The sequence below is a fragment of the Pteropus alecto genome, unplaced genomic scaffold, assembly GCF_000325575.1.
Source record: "Pteropus alecto unplaced genomic scaffold, ASM32557v1 scaffold75, whole genome shotgun sequence".
NCBI classification, from domain to species: Eukaryota; Metazoa; Chordata; class Mammalia; order Chiroptera; family Pteropodidae; genus Pteropus; species Pteropus alecto.
Window position 1 is genome coordinate 28834261 of NW_006440638.1, and position 21418 is coordinate 28855678.

At 40.8% G+C, this 21418-nt stretch overlaps 1 protein-coding gene and 1 pseudogene across 1 annotated transcript in view; one reads left to right on the top strand and one right to left on the bottom strand.

The window, feature by feature from the left end:
* Positions 1–21418, bottom strand: part of SRGAP3 (SLIT-ROBO Rho GTPase activating protein 3) — a 123537-nt gene that overhangs the window by 79289 nt on the left and 22830 nt on the right.
* LOC112484408 lies at positions 12845–12963 on the top strand (annotated as a pseudogene).

Here is a 21418-nt window from a genome sequence, read left to right on the forward strand (position 1 = left end):
ATGCTTGGTGCGGGGTGGGAAGGGGAGCAGAAGTCAAGATAAATCTCATTGATCTAGACTTGAATTCCTCAGCTCATGTCCATGAAATAAATCTTTCCCCAGCCTATATGTTGGGGAACCCCACATATCACCTCCCTATCTTGGTGATTCTCAGAGATATCGCCATATTGCTTCTGAGAAATCCCACAGCCAATCAACCTGTTCATCTTTCTTTAATTCTGTGTGTCATATACTGATGTGACCAGAATATATGTCTCTAGTTCAATACTCATTAATATCTCCTGAGAGTGGGGTTCCATATAATACAGTTTGAGAAATAATGATCTAACATCTCAATTCATCATGAGCAGCTCAGGTAAACAGACAGCCCTCTGGATCACTGACAGGAAATTGAGGTCCTCACCTCCTCTGTGTCACCAACTGGCCATGTGGCCGTAAAGACTCAGTTACCGCATCTATGAAATAAAAACTTAAAGAAATACTTTCCAAAGCATTGTCTGGAGGTCACTGCTAAGTGCCACACTAAAAAGAGGCAGGGGCTTCTGTGACCAAATACCTTTGGAGAAAGCTAGTTAAACAAAGTGAGGTGGGTTTTCTTGATGCAGAATGTTTCGTAGGTTGTTATACCCTCATATGCATGGACTTTATAAAGCGGGGTGGGGGAGCTGTCATGTGCAGTTTATTTGACCTCAATCCTTTTTCTGTGATCACTGGTGACTTACATGTTTAGTATATTGAGAGATATGATGCAGAAAACAAATTCTCTTCAGGTTCTATCTAGCCTGAAGAATCTAAGATTCTGTTACTTTATGTATGTATGTATTTATTTTTATTATTATTATTATTTATTATTATTACTACTACTGCTACTACTACTACTACTGTAAATACTCACCCTGTCTGCCTGGATCATCATGTGAAATTTCCATACTGAAAATGGGAGTCTCGATCTCTGCTACCTGACAGCTGAGTCATCCTGTTCTCCCTTTCAGCTCCCTCAGCCTCAAGCATGACCAGCAGATGAAAAGCAGAGACCAGCCTTCCTCTCAGTGAACTTCAACTTTTGTGGTTATATCTGTTAAGCCACTTTAAGCTGGGGTTGTCATTTGCAGCCAAAAAGCATCCTAAAAGACAGATTTATCACCTCCAGTCCCAGAACAGGCATGTCATCCCTGCAGGACCCAGATTACTGAAGCTGTCCCTTAACAAAGTCCCTGACTCTTGTCCCCGATTCTGCAGGCCCATGCCAGTGTAATTTCCTAGAAATGTATTTCCCAGTGTCCTTCTAAAGCCTCCTCAATCCCTACAGGATCGAGATCCAGCTCTTCAGCTTGACTTTTGAGGATCCAGGTAACTAGCGCAGGCCTGGCTAGACAGTAGAAAGGGCTGAATTTTGGAGCCACAGCCACTAAGCTATTTCAACTACCCACACCTCAGCTTCCTCATCTGTAAAATAAACACTCGTTACTTATAAAAGAAAGTGTAATGATCTTGCTTGTTTATCTGTTCATTCATTTGTCATTTGTTCCAACATTTAAATGTAAATCCCATGAGATCAAAGAGACTTTCTCTGTGTGGTAGATGTTAAGCTTCCCCAGTTGCTGGGAGGGCTGGCAGCAGACAGCCTCTAGCCAAGAGCACCCTTCAGGGATGGCCTGAGAGGACAAGGTGACATACCTTCCAAAGACTGATACCTCATCCAAAGATGGGTCTGTGTGGGGCATAGAGACCTGCCTCTCCCATCCAACCCGGACAGCTCTAAAGGGTGGCTCTGTCTGTGGAACTCCCCGTAGGGCTGGCTAAGACTTTCAGTAAGGCTGTCTGCATTGTGGCTTGACTTCAGCTGCTCCTTTCCCTTCCCTGTCAAGGTGCAGATCCCAAGAATGCTCCCTAATCATTCTTCTAGATGCTAAAGTCAGGTGTCAGAGTATGTGGGGTAGCCAATCTACATGTTTGCTTCCCCTCTCCTCCCTGCAATGCCACAGAGCCTGTCACATAGTGGTTACTCATTAAATATGTTAGTAGAATGAATCTATGAATGAATGAAGTGACAAGTCCTCTAAACGTTAGTTTCCTTATTTATAAAAATGGGATGATGTCACAGGTATCATGGAGTCCCTATGACAATGAAAAGAGATAACACATATGGCAGCACTTGGCATCAATGAAGAGCTTGGGAAACAGAAGTGCAGGCTGAACTGACACCTACTGGATACCAGGGACAAGGCTAGAAAGTTTCCCAGAAAATAGAATACAAGTTGAATTTTTTATTAACTCTTCCCTTAAGAATCTCCCAGTTTGGTGGGATTGAGAGTCAGGAACTAAATACTTCTAAGGCGGGAGGTGGACAGGGCCACAAAACAGTGAAAGATGAGATGATGTGGTATATAGTAATGAAGAGCATGGAGGGACCAGAGCCATCTCACCTTGTATGGTTGGACAGAGGCAGCATTCTAGGCAGACGGCCCTGCCTGAGCAAAGGCACAAAGACTGGGTGGGAATAGGTAAAAGTTTGGTTTACAAAGAGAGAGGCACAGCAACAGAAGAGCAGAAGATAAGCTTAGAATGGAGGCTGGGCCTGGCCACAGAAGCTAATAGAGTGCAGGCTTCATTCAGAGTGAAACTGGAAACTTCTGAAAGTTTTTGAGCAGGACAGTATGATGATCAGAGCTGTGCTTCTTCAGGAAGATGAAGATGGTGGTGAGCAGAGGGTGGACTGGATACGGAGGGGCTGCAGGTCTGGTTCGTGTGTCCTCAAAGGCACAGTAAGTCACCAGATGGAACCTGCCTGAGTCTCTGCTCATTTCCCCCTCAGCACCAAGCATGAGGCCCACCGCAGAGTCAGTGCTCAGCAAATAGTTACTGAACTGCACAGGACTGACTCAAGGCATTTTATTTTTTTATGGTTGGAGTTGGTCAGGAAGAGAAATATTCTCAACTACAGTTCCAGAAACTACTGAATGAAGAACCCAAACCAAACATTCCACCAGGAACAGGAGGCCAAAACCCTGATAATCTCCAGCAGACCATCACACCCAGCCCTTGAGGACCCAAGTGGCAATGTATTAGCACTCTCTGTCTGCATTTCTTGCATGACTTTCATGCCTGCAGAGGTGGGTGGGTTGGGGGATGGTGAGGGCAGGCTGCTTACTTCATGCACAGGAAGTGTGTGGACTGTGAGAAATGATTACACTGGGCCAAGGAGGGATTAGCCATGGCAGCCATGATTCTTTGGGGTTGAAAGGGTAAAGCACTGTCTGTCTGACCCCCAAAAAAGTCTGTAAGTCAGGTCAGGTAGCCCCAGCCTGCCTCTTTCTTTTGCCCACAGCTAATACCAATTAAACACCCCTAAGAGTCAGATAACACTTTGATGGGGGGAGGGGCCTGGGCACTAGATGCCACTAGCATTCTCCACAGCCACCCCAAGGTGTGACAATGAAAATTATCTCCAGACATGTCCAAATGTCCAGACATATCCAAATGTCCCTGGGGGCAAAATCACCCGGGTGAGAACAATTGCCCTAGACTGAGGGCTCCAAATGGCAGCTTTTTTGGCCTTCAGACATGTTTTATTTGGCTATTTAATGTTTTCAGAAAATCTAATTCTTTTCCCAGCACTTACGAATTGGGAAATTCCCCCTTTCAAGTCCAGATTTTCAGCTTCTCCTGAAAAACTAGAAGATCCAGCAATACTGAGCCCCTACTTTGAGTATGGTGGTCCCTTTGGTGGGATTTGTGCTCTCCTGTTGGCTACAGTTCCCAGCATCTCCCTTCACTCATCCACATCACCAATCTGGTCCATGGGGGCATTTGAGTTTAAGACCCAGAAACCAGTGAGGTTTTGCAGGGAGTGGCCATCTGAATCCCAAGGCACTCGTCAAGGATGGCCATCCCAGAGCCGCCAAATTGGAACCTGTGAGAATGCCTTTCTAATGAGCTCTTCTCATAACCCAATGTTTGAGAGCTGCTAAACAGTCTGCTTCCTGAGACCAAATCTCTTGGCTCCCCTGTGGACTCCGACAGCAATGCCTGCCTAGAATCCCAGCACTCCCTGAACCTATCCTCCTGTCTGCACTACCTCCTCATGAACCACTGTGGCCAAATCCTCACTTAGTTTCAATTCTATTTACACCAGCATTTACTGAAACCTACCAGATACCAGCTAAAATTAGTCACCAAAGACACAAAGCTGAATGAGACATGGCCCCTGTTCTCTGGATGGGAGTTAGCATTTATGGAGGATTTTCCATTTGCTGAATACTATCCAAGTCACTTCTATACATTATCTAATTTAAAACTTTAAGGCAGATACTAATATTATGTCCACCTGACGGATGATAGCCAGAGGCTCAAAGGGTTGAACAACTAGCCCTAGGTTGTACAGCTAGGAAGTGGCAGAGTCAGAATTCAGCTTTTGGTTGGTCTGACTCCAAACCTGGCACTTGCAAAGACTTTCTGTGGTCCGCTTCCTCAGGGCCTAGACAAGATGCAGGCACATAGATGAGACGAAACTCTTGCAATGATGTAACAGAGTGACATCCAAGCCACAAGAAAAGTATGGAGGACTGCATGCCCTCTGGCAACAGCCTGCCTGTCTGATGCACTTTCTTACCACCTGTGCAAGAATCTGCATCCTGGCCCTTCCCCAACTCACAGGCACATGTAGTTCTCCTTGATCTGGTCCTTCTTGGCCCACTTGCCCTGCTAGGAATAAGTCAGCCCCCGTCTCTGGCTACTCCCTTCCTCCTTCGTCCAATAATAGGAGATGAGATATGATGGGACTGACTCCTGCTTACCTGGTCACACAAGATGGTCCATTGGGCATAGGACCAAGCGTGACCAGAGTGCTCTGGCTCCTTGTGTCCAGTGATTGGGTGAGAGATAGAAACATGTTCTAGGCTGAACCAATAAGAATCTTCCCTTGGAGCTTTATAACAACCATATTCTCAGATCATTTCTCCTCTGGAGTCACTAAGCTAGGACATCACGGGTCTCGGACAGTCCATCAAAAGGAAGAGTCAGGTTGCAACAAGAACACAAGCCTGCTAGGGCAAATCCCACTCAGTGGAATCAGCCCCTACACAACAACTCTTATCCTGAGGGTGCAGCCAATTCCCACAATTAGTCAGCCTGAATATTAATCCCACTTGCTGATCTACTAGCAACAATAAAGGCTTGGTGACAACAGAAGATCACACACAACCCATACAAAGGTCACCTCCAGAGCTCCTGGCACAAAGGATCAGGGAGAGTGCACCACTGGACCACACAAGACACCTTCCACGTTAGGCCATCTGGCCAAGGCTAAGAGATGAAACAAATATTCCTGACACATAAAAAAGAACACAGAGAGGCCAATAAAATGAGAAAACAAAGAAACATGCCACAAATGAAACAAGAGAAAACTCCAGAAAATAAGCTAAATGAAATGGAGGTAAGCAACCTACCAGAGTCAGAGTTCAAAATAATGGTTATAAGGATGCTCAATGAACTTATGGGGAGAATAGATGAGCACAATGAGAACCTCAACAGAGAGATAGAAAGCATAAAAAAGGACATAGAAACCATAAAAAAGAACCAGACAGAAATGAAGAATACGATAACAGAAATCAGGACTACAATAGAAGGATTCAACAGTAGAGTAAATTGGACAAAGCAGAAGATTGAATCATTGAATTGGAATACAAGATAGCAGAATAACTAAAAGAAAAAAGAATTAAAAAAAAAATGAGGATAGTTTAAGAGACCTCTGGGACAACATGAAGTGTAAAAATATCCGGATCATAGGAGTACCTGAAGAGGAAGAGAGAGAGCAAGGGACTGAGAATCTATTTGAGGAAATAGTGACAAAAAACTTCCCTAATCTGGCAAAGGAATTAGACATACAAGTTCAGGAAGCACAAAGAGTTCCAAACAAGAGGAATTCAAACAGACCTGTACCAAGACACATCATAATTAAAATGCTAAAGTTCAAAGACAAAGAGAGAATCTTAAAAGCAGCAAGAGAAAGGAAGCTGGTTACTTACAAGGGTACCCCATGAGAATGTCTGCTGACTTTTCAATGGAAACTCTGCAGGCCAGAAGAATCTACAACCACAGATACTCTACCCAGCAAGGCTTTTGATTAAAATGGAAGGTGAGATAAAGAGCTTCCTAGACAGAAAAAAGCTTAAGGAATTCACGGGTGTACCTATCAGTAATCACTGTAAATGTAAACTGATTAAATGCTCCAATCAAAAGACATAGGGTAACCAAATGGATAAGAAAACAAGACCCTGCATAAGCTGTCTACAAGAGACCTACTTCAGATCAAACGACACTCACAGACAGAAAGTAAAAGGATAGAAAAAAATATTTCACGCAAACAGAAATGAAAAAAAAAGCCAGGGTAGCAATACTTATATCAGATAAAATAGACTTTAAAACAAAGGCTATAATAAGAGATAAAAAAAAAAAGGGCATTACATAATAATAAAGGGATCGATAAATCAAGAGGACATAACGCTAGTAAACATATACGCACCCAACATATGCACCTACATACATAAAGCAATTATCGACCGACATAAAAGGAAAGATCAATTGTAATACACTCATAATAGGAGACTTTAACACCCCATTGACACCCATGGACAGAACTTCCAGGCAAAGAATCAACAAGGAAACAATAGGCCTAAAAGATACAATAGAACAGATGGACTTAATAGATATTTTCAGAGCATTTTACCCCAAGGAACAAAATATACATTCTTCTGAAGTGCACATGGAACATTTGCAAGGACAGACCACATGTTCGGACACAAATAAAGTCTCAATAAATTTAAGAAGATTGAAATCATATCAACCGTCTTCTCTGATCACAGTGGTATGAAACTAGAAATCGACTACAAGAAAAAACTGGAAAATACACAAACACATGCAGGTTAAGTAACATGCTACTAAACAACGAATGGGTTATTAATGAGATCAAGGAAGAAATCAAAAGATACCTAGAGACAAATGAAAATGAAAATACAATGACTCAAAATTTATGGGACACAGCAAAAGCAGTCCTAAGAGGGAAATTCATAGCAATATAGGCCTACCTCAAGAAACAAGAAAAAGCTCAAATAAACAATCTAACTTTCCAACTAAAAGAACTAGAAAAAGAACAGCAAACAAAGCCCAAAGTGAATAGAAGGAAGGAAAAGATCAGAGCGGAAATAAATGTAATAGAGTCTAGAAAAACAATACAAAAGATTAATGAAAACAAGAGTTGGTTCTTTGAAAAGATAAACAAAATTGACAGATCTTTAGCCAGACTCAAGGAAAAAAGAAAGAGGACTCAAATAAATAAAATCAGAAATGAAAGGGGAGAAATAACCACGGACTCCACAGAAATACAATGGATCATAAGAAAATACTAAGAGCAATTATACACCAACAAATTGGACAATCTGGAAGAAATGGACATATTTCTAGAAATCTACAATCTCCCAAGACTGAGTCAAGAAGAAACAGAAAATCTGAACCAACTGATTACCACCAAGGAAATAGAATCAGTAATCAAAAACCTCCCAAAAAAGAAAAGTCCTGGACCAGATGGCTTCATAGGCAAATTTTACCAAACATTCAAAGAAGAATTATCACCTATTCTTCTCAAACTATTCCAAAAAATTCAAGAAGAGGGAAAGCTCCCTAACTCCTTTTATGAGGCCACCATTACTTTGATTCCAAAACCAGGCAAAGACATTACAAAAAAAGAAAACTATAGGCCTACGTCTCTTATGAACATTGATGCAAAAATCCTCAACAAAATATTAGCAAACTGAATTCAGCAATACATTAAAAAAATCATACACCATGATCAAGTTGGATTTATTCCTAGGATGCAAGCTTGGTTCACTATCCGCAAATCAATTAATGTGATACAACACATTAACAAATTGAAAGATAAAAACCATATAATCATATCAATAGATGCAGAAAAAGCATTAAACAAAATCCAGCATCCATTTATGATAAAAACTCTCAGTAAAGTAGGAATAGAGGGAACATACCTCAACATAATAAAGGTCATATATTACAAACCTACAGCTAACATCATACTCAATGGGGAAAAGCTAAAAGCATTTTCTTTAAAGTCAGGAACAAGACAAGGATGCCTACTTTCACCACTCCTCTTTAACATTGTATTGGAAGTCTTAGCCACAGCAATAAGACAAGACAGAGAAATAAAAGGCATCCAGATTGGAAAAAAAGAAGTAAAACTCTCGTTATTTGCCAATGAGATGATACTATATAGAGAGAACTCTAAAGATTCCACCAAAAAATTGTTAGAACTGGTCAATAAATTCAGTAAAGTAGCAGGTTACAAAATAAATATTCAGAAGTCAGTGGCATTTTTATACACCACTGATGAACTTTCAGAAAGAGAAATTAAGAAAACAATCCCATTTACAATTGCGTCAAAAACTATAAAATACCTGGGAATCAAATTAACCAAGAAGGTAGAAGACCTGTTTTCAGAAAATTATAAGTCATTGAAAAAAAACTGAAGAAGATATAAATAAATGAAAGCATATACCCTGTTCATAGGTAGGAAGAATCAACATTGTTAAAATGGCCATACTACTCAAAGCAATCTATAGATTCAATGCAATCCCTATTGAAATACCAACGGCATTTTTCAGAGAGCTAGAACAAACAATCCTAAAATTTATATGGAGCCATAAAAAAACCCCAAATAGCCACGGTAATCTTGAGAAAGAAGAATAAAGTTGGAGGTATTACACTACCTGATATTAAACTATACTACAATGCTATAGTAATCAAAACAGCACGGTACTGGCATAAAATCAGATATATTGATCAATGGAACAGAATAGAGAGCCCAGAAATAAATCCACACCTATATGCTCACTTAATATATGACAAAGGAGGTAAGAATATACAATGGGGTAAAGACAGTCTCTTCAATAAATGGTGCTGGGAAAATTGGACAGATACATGCAAAAACAAGAAGCTGGACCATCTTCTTACACCATATACAAGAATAGACTCGAAATGGATTAAAGTCTTAAATATAAGACCCAAAACCATAATACTTCTAGAAGAAAACATAAGCAGTAAACTCTTTGATACTACTAACAGGAATTTCTTTTCAGATATATCTCCTCGAGCAAGGGAAATAGAAGAAAAAATAAACAAATGGGACTACATTGAACTAAAAAGTTTTTGTACAGCAAAGGAAACCATCAACAAAACAAAAAGACAACTGACTGTTTGGGAGAAGATATTCGCTAATGATACATCTAATAAGGGGTTAATATCCAAAATACATAAAGAACTTATACAATTCGACAAAAAAAAAACAAATAATTCAATTTAAAAATGGGCAGAAGACCTGAACAGACATTTCATCAAAGAAGATATGCAGATGATGAACAGATACATAACAAGATGCTCAGCTTCACTAATCAACAGGGAAATGCAGGTAAAAACCGCAATGAGATATCACCTCACACCCGTTAGAATAGCTATTATCAAAAAGACAGGAAACAGCGAGTTTGCTGGGGATGTGGAGAAAAGAGCACCTTCAGCCAAGATATGGAAGCAACCGAAGTGCCCATCAATAGATGACTGGATAAAGAAGATGTAGTACATATAATATAATGGAATATTACTTAGCCGCAAAAAATGAAATCTTACTATTTGCAACAACCCAGATGGACCTAGAGGGTATTTATTATAAGCTAAGTGAAATAAGTCAACAGAGAAAAACAGATACCTTATGATTTCACTTATATGTGGTATCTAAGGAACAAAAAGAACAAACTAATCAAAAACAGACTCACAAATAGAGTGAACAATTTGGTGATAGACAGAGGGGAAGGGGGATGGGAGGCTGGAAGAATGGGCTGAAGGGCTAAAGAAGTACAAATAAGTAGCTGATAGTTGGACATGGGGAGCATGGCAGAGGGAATGCAGTTAGCATTAATATGATGGTTAGGTGGAGGGCCGGGGAGGGAGGGAGCAATTAGGGGGATTGTTTTATGAACTATATAGATGTCTAACTAAGGTACTGTATACTTGAAACTAATTTAAATAAAGAAATTTATTTAAAAAAAAACAACCAAAAAAAAAAAAAACAATAAAGAAAACACCTGACACTTTTTTTTTAAAAAAAGTACAGATTGGCAATTAAAAAATAGTCATGGGGATGGAAAGACAGCATAGGAAATATAGTCCGTAATATTGTAATAACTATGTATGGTGTCAAGTTGGTTGGTACTAGACGTACAGAAAGGAAGTACTTCATAAATTATATAAATGTCTAATCACTATGCTGTATACCTGAATTTAATATAAGATTGAATGTCAACTGTAATGGAAAAATAAAAAGAAAATAAATAATAAAAATAAGACCCCACCCCGCCCAAAAAAAAGAAGAAGAAGAGTCAGGGCCTTGACAATAGCATTAGAGTCCTGGATCTAGAGATACCTAGGCAAGATTTACCACTGGACTTTTCCAGCTTACAGGATCCAGTGAATTTTCAGTTTTGCTTATGTGAAAGAAATCTGCTTTTAATAGTGTGAAGATACCAAATAACTGTGAAGTGAGACAACCTCCTGAAAACCCTCCACCAAGTACCGGCTTTCACACAGTTCCTGCAAAAGGACCAAGTTCCAATCAATTAGAAGGAGCATAAGCTCCTTAAGGCTGGGACTCTGACTTCACAGAGTGTAGATCAAGAAGACTTGCATACAAAAGGAGCTCCTTAAATGCCTGTGCACAAAGCCCCCACACATTCATGTGAAGATGAGAACAGCTAACAAAAATTTTTTGACACAATGGTTCCTGGGTGAAATCGATTTCTTCACCTTGAAAATCTTACAATGGTGGCTTGACTTAATTTTCAATACAGGGCTAATCATGATTTTAAGGGAAAACCCTTAAAACTATTACTATAGGTCCTAGGGCTTTATGAACTGTATTTGAAACTTCTATTTTTAAAGGGCATGTCTCTCTCTCTCTCTCAGATGAACTCAAAGGTGGGTCATTTCCATGGCTAAAGTCACTCTTTAAGTCTAGAAAATAATATTTTTTTAAAATGTTGGGTTTTAATGACAAGACTCCCCCTTCTCTAAAGGAGGTCATTTAAAATAATCCTTTAGAAAATTTTAATGCAGGAAATAAGGTGGGGTCTTCCTCAACCCCCAATTATCCGTGTAGGGCCTCCAGGCCTCTCTTCCATCTCACCAGACATTGCTACAGCAAGGCCTGTCTCTCTTTTCTTACTCTTTGCTTGACTAGATGTTCTCACGTTAGGTTATCTTTGGGGACATTCCATGGTTTTCCTAGTACTGAGATTCCAAGCAAACAATGGGAAGGAAAAAAAACAACAAAACTAAATACAAACAAAAACCTCTGTCTCCTGTAGTTCTAAATCCCACTGCTTTTCTACACTCCAGCTTGTTTTCTCATCAAATAACAAAATTCGAGACCCACAGATGTTTCCTATTTAAATATCTGGTATATGTAAGCACTGGCCATCTCCCAAAGTGTTTTTATTTCCAAAGTAAAGGTTTTAAAATCATGTCTCAGAGGGATGGGGGCTTCTCCAGTCTGTCCTGGAAAGTCAGCTTATCCCTGAACAAGCAACTTGGACAGCTAACCGGCTGTTTCTCCTGGCCATGTCCTAGCTTGCCAATAACTGGACTGCCCGCGCTCTGTCATGTCACCATCCCTTCCCTCCAAATAATTTGTTAGCCTATGCTCTGCCCCACCTTCCATCTGGACCTTTGCTACTCCTTCCTTATCCCTCGCCCCCGCTTCCCATCTTCTTCCTTTCCCTGCTCCTGGACATCTTCCTTCTTTACCTCTCCTTCCCAAACTAATTTATGTCTCCTGTTGCTGCAACTCCAAATGCTGTCATCTACATGTTTTTGCAAGAAGCTGAAATGCAGACTTGAGCCCTAAACTCTTCCCCTGTTACTGGGGTTGGAATACTGGGCTACAAGGAAACAGGAAGGCCCTAAAACCACTCATAGGTTCTCAGGAGTGGTGGGCCCCACAGATACCTACCCTGGATCCCAGCAACGAATTAAGGCAATGAATCTAGCATCGTGCCTACCACCCTCTGCCCCCTGTAATCACTCCCAGCATCTCTATGGGTCCGTGTTTATGATGAAAGCCTTCATCTTCAGAAATGCTTAAAATGACAGATCTGAGGAAGTCCAAGGATACCTTGGGATGGCTATGAACAAGTGACCTGATGTGGTCAGGCTAGGAGTTTCTAGATCTCTATTAATAATACTAAATATTATTATTAACAATATTTATCATTGTTAATAATGCTTAGTACTAGTATCAATTATAATACTTATCATTCTAATTAATAACAACAGTAATAGCTATTGTTTGATAACTGCTTTACAAACAATATCTCATGTAAGCCAAATATCAGTCTTTTATGGGAGAGCCTATCATTAACTCCATTTTAAAGATTTAGACACTGAGGCTCAGGGAGGGTGAGTGATTTGCCCAAGATCATAGAGCTAGTAAATGTGATTCTCTCAACCAGTCCACTCTGTCACCACTATTGGGATGGTGCTGGCCTATGTTTGGGGGTTTGTTTGTTCATTTGTTTTTGCTATGACTCTTACAGACAACGAATGAAAGGTTCAGGTGTGGGTGAGAGTCTGTGTGTTCTGGAGAGCATAACAAAGCTCTCTTACTAAAAAACCAATATCTACACAAACTGAGGCTACTCAGTTTTGAACTATTTTCTCCCTCTTTACATTATCTTCAAGGTGAATATGGATGTTGTCTGGCTTTTGTTGGATTCAAAACATTATTGAAGTCTACGGCCATGCCACTCTGAACACGCCTAATCTTATCTAATCTTGGAAGCTAAGCAGGGTCTGGCCTGGTTAGTACTTAGAAGGGAGACCACCTAGAAAGACCAGGTGCTGTAGGCGTAAAACAAAACAAAATAAAACAAAAATAACATTATTCATTACATTATGAATCATTGACCTGAAACATCTCTTTAAAATCCTTGACATTTTATAATTTGATTTTCAATTACATTTGCACTGTTTGTGAACAGGATGTAATGAGGACTGCATTGGCATTTCAAAAATGTCTACAGTCATGTATCTGCCCATCCATTTATTACCTTTCTGCCCATTTACCCATCCGCCCATCCATCCATCCATCCAACCATCCATTTACCCATCCATGCACCTACACATCCACTCATTCATCCTCTCACCTGTCCACTCATTCATCTATCCCTTCTTTTCTTTCTATTCCATTATAAGATCCCTGATCCAGGCTCCTACTACCTTCTACCACTAATCTGTATATTAATGTCTATGTATCAATAATGTGTAACTTCTCTCCTTGAGTCCAGTATATTTCTTTTCAAAGCCATCAAATATGCCAAATTAGTTATCCTTAAACCTGGCTGTGATCACATCACCCCCTATTTGAGAACCTACAATAATTCTCCAATGTCTAGAAAATAAAGCCCTGACTCTCATTCTGACACCTAAGGGCCTCGTCAATCTGTCTTCAACCTTTTTTATCTCTTAATTTCAGTTACCAATATTTAAATATCTAAATATAAAATCTTTAATACCTTCAATATTTGTAGAAGGAACAATAACAAACGCCCATGAACATGCGACTCAAATTAGATAACTATTAAGATTTTCTCATTTTTGCTTCAAAATTACTCTTGAGAAGCAAAATGTCATAGATACAGCTGAAGTGTTGTCTCCTTTCTTCTTCTTTCATCCCTCAATTCTGAAGCTGATGTGTATTCTTTTGCAGTCCACATTTTAATAGTTCTGTCAGACAGGTGTCTAACAAGATACACTATTAATATGTGTTTTACATTGCATAAAAATATCATACTGTTCCTTGCTTTTTTTTCACTCTACATGTTTTTTCAAGTTTTGCCCACATTGCTACATGTAGATCTAGTTCTTACATCTTAACTACTGTATAATAATCCATTGTATGACTCTCCATAGCTTATTTAACCATTCTCTTCATGATGGACATTTAAGTAATTTCTTGTTTCTTTACTACAAATACTATTGCAGCAAATATCCTTATACAAGACTTTGAGTGCATGTAGATACACTACAATATATTTAGGTCACACTTAGAGGTGGAATTGCTGGATCACAATATGGTATGTATATCTTCCTTCACTCTTTCTAGATACTGCCCAATTGTTCTCTAAAGGGGCTGGACAAATTTACACGTTTACTAAGAGGATATGAGAGACTTTGCTGTCCCATGTTCTTGCCAACATTTAGGATTGTTTTACCAATCCAGCAAGACTCCAATTATCTCATTTTATTTTACCTTCTCTTGATTACCAGTAAGTATGAGCATCTATTCTTGTATTTTTAACCATTTAAAAATCATTTTCTATAACTTACCCATTTATATATTTTACTCATGTTTCTATTGGATTATTTGCCCTTATTAATTTGCAGGAGTTGATTTTATATGCAGAGAATTAAGCTTTTATTAATTCTGTGCATGCCAAATATCTTCTTTTCTTGTTTGTATTTTTTCTTATTAGCTGTTGTTGTTGTAGGAAGATAATGGTTTAGTTTTATATAATGAAATTTCTCAGTATTTTCTTTATGGTTTGTGCTTTTTTATTTTTTAAGCAGAAAAACATTATTTTTATGTTTCTTTTCCTACCCCCAGCTTTTAAATATAATCTACATTTTCTTCCAAAAGTTTTAAAGTTTTGCTTTTTACCTTTAGCACTTCAATCCATTTTGAACATATTTTTGTGAACTACGGTGATCTTATTTTTTCCATATAAAAAAATATGTGTGGAGGGGGTGGCTCCATAGTGTAGTGGTTAGCACGTCTGCTTTACACGCAGAAGGTCCTGGGTTCGCACCCCAGGTGGAGTCACAGATCATACCCCAGGTGTGCCAGGCCCCGGGTGCACACCACGAGTGTGTGGGAGAAGATGCCCCACCTTCAGCGATCCAGTTCTTAAGGGGAAACGGCAACATCCATAGGTCAGGGGTGAAAGTGAGGCGGGGGAATTAAAGAGGGGGAAAAAAAAGGTGTGTATATAAAATCGGTTTCTAAAGATAATAAGAGAAGGACAACCAGCCAATGGAATCGGCCCCACTGACTAAATCCTTTGCCCCCATCTGTAACGCACCACTGCGTTCCCACGAGTGGAGGGCCATTTCTGGCTCTGATCTGTCCTGTCGGTCAATTTACCTAGCACCGCTCTAGCACCACCTGCTTTATTCACTATCACTTTAGGGAAACCTTGATCGTCTGATAAGGCAAATGCTCCAACGAATACCAAAAAATATAACTTACAGATCTTATTTTCTTATTATGGTGAAATAAGAAATTAAAGGCAAGTAAAAGCTTTAAAAAAAATCTCTGAAACTAAAATAAACATAATTCTGAATAATTCATGGGGCAAAGAAGAAATTGTAATGGAAATTGTGAAATATTTATATCCGAATGACAATGAAAGCATTACTTACCAAATCTTCTAGGATGTAGCTAATTTGTAACATTAATGGCATTAATTTTCAATCATTCTTGTTTTCAAATGTATGCATTTTTAAATTACATTTTCTAATTGAATGTGGCAGAGAAACAGGAACGTTATTAATTTTGTATGGTGATCTTGTAACCAGCCATCTTGGTGAACTCTCTTCAGCAGCAGTTTGATATTTGCTGTTGGTTTTTGGTAAATACCCTTTGTCAGGCTAAGGAAGTTCCTATTTATTCCTAATTTACTAGGCATTTGTATCTTCAATGGTAAAAAGTTAGAAGCATGCCTTTTAAAAGTCAAGAATGCCACTTCTTTCCCATTTCCCTTCACATCGTACTAGATATAAGGCAAGGAAAAGACCGATATAAGGCAAGGAAAAGAAATAAGAGGTTATCAAAGAAGAGACAAGACCACCATCATTTATAGCTAATCACTGATCTATTTCCTGAGCACATTTTCTTACTTCAGATCCTTTATTTAACCTATGGCCCTGAATAAAATAGTCCTTCATCCCATCTTCAATCTTAATTCTCACTATGTTCTTTCTCATAGTCCCTTAAATAACCATCCCCAGTAATAGCTAATATTTATTGATTACTTACTTTGTACCAGGTAGGGATTTTTTAAATCCTTTTTTAATCCTTAGAACAACCCCATGAAGGTTATTATTAGTTCCATTTTGAAAATGACATAACTCAGAGGATAGAGGGATTAGGCTGAGCTCACACGGCCTGGAAGTGGCAGAACAGGGATTGGGCCAGAGAGTCTGTCTGGTAACCCTAACCACCACGCTAGACTGTAATGCCAGCCTACCTGTTCATGATACAGGACCCAGACTTCTCTGCCCATCAGCTTTTTCTTTAGTCTGGAATTCTGTATCTCACTTTTCCCAAATCTCTGAATATGTGCTGTGGACATTGTGAGGCACCATCCAGATCCCTTTTAGGACTAGAGGACTTGTTCCCTTGGCTATGGGGAGTGCTGCCAGCAGACATTCTCAGGAGTCAGTCGAGGCCTTAGTTACAACTGCACCACGACCCAACTTCTCCATTGGCTGACTCCTGCTTCTCTCTCTTTCCTTCTAGAGGTAGGGACCCCAAGAGCATTCGCTAATATACTCCTGCATCATAATCGCTGTCTTAGAGTCTACATTCTGGGGAACCCAGGCTGGAATAGATCCTAATCCTCCTAGGCTCACTTCAAATGCTGCTTCCCCAACATAAAACTTTCCCCAAATTCAGCCCAGGTTGGAAGCCCTCCTCCCACTGAAACAATTTCCCTCTTCCTGTATTTTAATCACTGCCGCACATCTGTCTTCACTTCCATTCTACACTGTGAGCTCTTTGAGAGAGGGCATCATGTTTGACTCATTTCTCTGCCTTCTTTCGTACCTGTCCTTACCACTGGGCTCTGGAGTAAGACAAATCTAGATTCAAATCTCAGCTCCACCTTTATCCGCATCGGTTTCCTCATCTGTAAAACTAGGTTAATGACAGCATCTTCCTCTAAGGCTTTAAGAATTAAATGTCTATAAAATGTTTAGCTCAGACCTGGCACACAGTAAGAATTCACTAATTGTTTGTTGTCTATATTATTGTTTACCTACTGTCATGATAGTATTAATATATGTTTATTGAATGGGTTGAGAATGCCTGATGGTGACCAGCTCAGCAGGCTGTACTACCAGAGTGAGTGTTCACGACTTCATCTCCCTGCGAGATGGTGGAGACTGGCTGGAGGTCCCTCATGCCTTGGCAATTTGCCTACTTTGTTCGCTCTCTCTCGTCCTCTCTCCCACCTTCTCTCTCTCTCTCTCTCTCTCTCCATGCAGGCCTCATAGCTGGACCCTCTAGCATGCAAACCCTCAACTCTCTCCTTCAACTCAATAATAAAAAAATAAACTTGGCTTTGAATCCAAGGCCATTGGTGCTTTTGATCCTGGTTACAAAGCAAAGCAATTACTGCACACAAAAGCCCTGATTTATTTATGAAATGTGACGGACATCTTCGAGGCGGGAACGAAAAAGCTCACTGAAGATCAAGCCCTATTGCCACACAGTGAATGGCTGCTTTCAGACACAAGCCCCCCAAATGCCCTCTCTTCTTTGCTAAGAGTCTCTCCTCATTAGTGCTTCCTCCAGAACACCGCAGCTTCCAACAATCAAATTCACTTCACTACCCAGCAAGTAATTAAATTCTGCAGGCATCAAAGCACAGAATAATGGGTAGCTATTGTTAAGGAAGCTGAGGCTGGAAATGAAATGGGCTTCAGTGCCCAGTCTCAAAACAGGTCGGGGTGAGAAAGGAGAGCAAGCAGGATGCAGATGAAACCTCCCACTGGTGCACCACAACGGGCAGTAGATTTAGTACCAGACCTGGAGTCCAAAACCTGCATTTGGGGCCAGATTTTGTGCTTACCAGAGAGGAGCCTCAGTTACTTCACGTGGAAAACAAGGAAGATGAACTAGGTATGTCATTCTCCATGTGCGGTTCCCAGGCCAGGAGCATCAACATCGCCTGAGAACTTGTTAGAAATGCAGATTCTCCGGCTTCATTCCCACCTACTGAATCAGAGACCACGTGGGTGAGGCCCAGCAAGCCATGTTTAACAAGCCCTCCCAGTGATTCTGACTAGAATTTTATTTTATTCAGGGCTATGGATTAAATTTACAAAACAACCACTGGTAGATAATGTTTAAAGATGAGGAGGCCACAAACAGAAATGTATAAAGGGCCAGGGAGACAAAAATAAAGGAGCCAAATAGGTATTATATACTGGACAAGAGCAGGCACTGTGGAGCCACGGAGAGCGTGTGCCCCGACTGAAGGGGCCAGCAGCTACTCACCTCCAGCCAACTACTGCCAAGTATGAACCCATGTGGATCTGGTATTGGCAGAGCTTCTGATTTTTCAAGAGAAACACAAAATCCTGATTTTTTATGTGAAATCCCACGATTTTAAAATGTCGATTTAATTTTCTTAACATAGTGAGGGCCAAGCAGATTACCTTTGAGAACCAAACTGAGCTGTGGACCACCATTTTGCAGCCTCCATTCTGAGTTGCCTCGGACCTCCATCACGATATACTATGCCCACTGTGCTCTTGCCTTTCTCCTAATGCTGAACTCCCAACTGCCTACTTGGCAGACTCCTATTCATTCTTCAACACCCAACTCAAGGGTCACCTTGATTATATATCATTCTCAATTCTCTGCACCACTTTCCACCTCTCCACTAAGAAAGGAGAGAAAAATCAAACACAGGGCCAAGGAATTGACATGTGAAAGAAGGTACACCAAGGAGGAAGGCATGGAGAAGTTATAAAACAGGCTTTTCCGCAAAGGAAAAATTAAGACCTCTTGAAAAAGTTACCCTATTGCTGCTTAAAAAAATCACTTAAATAAGGACACCGATCCCATTTGATCAGAATCTAATAAAATAAAGTTTTAAAGGGGCAAATATAAAGAAATATAAGTCCAGAATTCATAGGACGGATTAAAAAACAGTTGATACAAAAATACCTGGAGATTTGAGCCGAGAGTTCGGAGTGAGTCAACCATGTGATGAGACTATCATGAAAAAGGCAAACGCTTTCACCAATTTCATTATTAGAAATAAAGAGTCACATAGCCCTGCTATACTCTTAGCTGACCAGAATAGAGTATTCTGAATGGTTCTGAATATTCACTTCTATGGGCCAGAGAAGACCCAGAGAGAGTGACCTCGGTGGGGAGAAAACACAAAGCCAAATCACAGGGAGACAAGTGAACGAACCTGGAATGTTTATCCAGAGGTGGGGAAGACCTGGGTGGGTGATCATAATTTCTGTCTTCAAGCAATCGACAGATTTCCATACAATTTGAGCTATGTGGCCCTCAAGGGTATGACCAGGTCCAGTGACTAGAAACACTAAGATTTCACCTCAACATGGAGGAGAATTTTCTGTTGATTATGATGGCCCCCAGATGGAACAAGCTGTCCTGAGAGATACTGAATGCTCTTTATCAAGGAAGATCTAGCAGAGGGAGGATCATTCCTACAAAGGATGATAAAAGGGCTAGAAGAGAAAGCCTCATGGGGACATCTATTGATTTATTTCACCCTTCTTCTTGTAAGAGCACCCCAGTTATTCCTGGGGAACCACCCTCACCCATTCTCTGTCCCATGTGTTAGGTGGATTTGAGTGTACACCTGGCCTCAGGGGTGGGTGTGTTTCCCAGGCCTGGTCAGTCTACAGTGCATCCCTCAGTCACAGGTGCAGAGTCAGGAGTGCTCACATGACCCACACTGTGCCAATCAGAGTCCATAAGACCCAATTCTGGGAAAAGGGAGCTCTCACTTTCCACCGAACTTGAAACAGATAGGATGTAAGCCAGGAGCTTCCAAGGGCCATTTGGTCATCATATGGAGAATGACTGACTACAAAAAGGCCCTTCATTGCTCCCGCAAAAGGGGGAAAATTGGAGCAGAGCTACAGAGAGACTGAATTCTTTTGTACCCTTGAAGCACCCCCATGTCTGAAGCCAGGCTTGGCTCCAAGAGCTGGTAAGTTCTCTTTCTTCCCTCAAGCCAGCTGAACTGGGTTTCTGTTGTTTGCAACCATGAGAATCCTGATCCTTACAGTGGCCTCTAAGATCTTATCCAGTTCCATTCTGCTATGGTGGGTCCACACCTCACACTTAAAGCAAAGGCCACCTGCATGCCTAAGTCCATTTGCCCAGATGAATCCTAGAATGGCTTCTGGAATTTGAAGTGCTGTCTCTAGTCATAAGAATAGATTCCTGCAAAAGGGAAAATGGAGAATCATAAAAAGCTAAGTTATTAAGTCAAATAGCATCTTGCCTTAGTGAGAAGCTGGCAGACAAAGCAGCTGCCCCAGGCCTGAGCCCGGGAAGGACACATGGCCTGGAAACCACTCCCGCCTCCTGCGGATGGCCGCCAGAGCATGACGTGGCAGGGTGGTAAAAGTACACCACTCCAAGTACTAGCACCCTATCTTAGAAATGGGGAGGGCGCTCCATTCTATAGATCACTGGCGAGCCACCATTTAAGGAGCATCTACTGGATGCCAGGCCTGTGCTGGCCACTTGGCCTACATCTGCTCTTCAAAGTAGGCCCCTGACATAGGCATTGTCATCATCTCCATTGTCCAGATGAGAAAACTGAGGCTCAGAGAGACTTGCCCAGGGTCACACAGTCAGTGAGGGGCAGTTCCGAGACAGACTTCAATAGCCCAGCCACACTGCCTCCTGCTGGTGATGACAATGGGCTCAAAGTCACCAAGTCTGAGTTCTTGCAGCTTCTCAGGCTTTACCTCCTCATCCGGAAAATGAGTGAGTGAGGAGCTCCCAGTCTGACCAGAAACCAGCCCTTGCAGTCATTTTGGGGACTATAGGAATTATTATTACATAAGGAATGCAGTCTCAGTGCCAAGATTATCTATAACTGATGTGACAAAAAGGGGCTGTGCTGTACTAAATCAGCCAGCCAGGCCCTGTTCCCATCTCTCTCCCAGCCCACAGGGGCTGGGTTGTTTCCTTTGTTCCATAGGCACAGGCCTGGTAACAAGGCAGCCAGGAGCTCAGCTGTAGACATTTTTTCATTATTTTCCACCCTGTTAACCTCCATCACAAGTGAGGCTGCTGTCAGCCTAAATGAGAACTGAAAAGATTTATCTCACTTGTCCCCCGGCTCAGCTCAGAAAAAGACCCTTCATTTCCTAAAGGCTTTCATGACCCTTTGTCTGTGAGTCACTCCCACCCAGAAAAAAAGATGTGACAGAGGCAGCAGGAAGAGGCTTGTGATGGGACCAAGTGACCTGAATCACTTCACTTTGGCTTTGCAAAGCACTGTGCGATTTTTTTTTTTTT